The sequence below is a fragment of the Morone saxatilis genome, unplaced genomic scaffold (assembly GCF_004916995.1).
Source record: "Morone saxatilis isolate NCDOM2014 unplaced genomic scaffold, NCSU_SB_2.0 Contig23, whole genome shotgun sequence".
Taxonomy (NCBI): domain Eukaryota; kingdom Metazoa; phylum Chordata; class Actinopteri; family Moronidae; genus Morone; species Morone saxatilis.
Window position 1 is genome coordinate 19,792,731 of NW_023339796.1, and position 1,104 is coordinate 19,793,834.

The 1,104-nt window shown below is 42.2% G+C and overlaps 1 protein-coding gene across 1 annotated transcript in view; it reads left to right on the forward strand.

Moving 5' to 3' along the window:
• The window catches only part of rem2 (RAS (RAD and GEM)-like GTP binding 2), a gene marked incomplete in the record, with an annotated part of 26,691 nt that extends 25,851 nt beyond the window's left edge, over positions 1-840 (forward strand). Inside the window, 1 exon segment of the mRNA XM_035671220.1 lies at positions 1-840.
• Positions 841-1,104: the final 264 nt, after the last annotated feature.

The window sequence follows — 1,104 nt, forward strand, 5'->3', positions numbered from 1 at the left end:
ATGGGTGGTGGGGGGGTCACAAATAAACACACAACGAAGTAGCACGCACTGATTATGTAGAGACTGATAGGAATCTAATGTATACCTATTGTAAACCCTGTTTTATAGCATGCCGAGTAGACGATCTAAGACATGACCCTGTAGGTTTTACTGGATTGACTGTACCTCAGTGGCCAATAGCTAATGCACAATCTAGCTAGTGTCTCTAGCGATGCCATCTCAAAGGCAAGACCCTTTATTTGTAACAAAAAAACCACAAAAAAACGCTCCTTCTCTGCGCATTTTCTAAGCCACAATCTTCACACTGCATCCACCTTTTGTCTCCAGTAACTGATTTGAAGAAGTGTTACCACCAATGGCATACATTCATCTGTGATTTTTATACAAGGATAAAAACATCAGCCAAGCCATATTTCTGCTGAACGCATTATGAGCGATCGGCACAAAGAACCCTTTACCGTAGGATGTGGAGTGAAAGGAAAAACAGTCAAAATAGCTACAAGCAGGGATGACCAGACTGAACTTTTCTTCAATAGAAGCTGAGTCACAGAACGCTGGGATGTTCTTGAAGCACAGGAGGACAAACAAGAGAAAACCTAATCTACCTGTGGCTGTTTGATGTTTCCATTTTTCTCTTTTTATCCACTGGCATTATTATGTGTGTTGAGACTGGATTCTGTGGGGGCTGGCCACACAGGTGACCCAAAAGAGAACGTTCTGGAAACGTTGTTCGGATATCTCGTCAAGCGTGGCGACGTCACTGACACATACGCACTCGTTTGTCACCGTCTACTGAGCACTCATCTTTCCACTGAGAATAAATCAATTTTTGTTTGACATCCTGAATGAGTGTCTTGTCATTTTTTTTTTTATAACAACATGAATGTCTCATTACAGCCGTTACTAGGTGGAAAGATGGCGTGACAGGTCATTGGATGACTCATGGGTCCTCTAGACAGACTGTGAGACAGCATCTCAGGACAGTTGTTCCATTTAGGACGAAGCAGCAAAAAGATGCAGTGTCAACACTTTGTGGCTGTAACAAAATCTCAGGTCGAAAATAGATCGTATCAGGGGAGAATATGAGACAAAGCAATATATAAC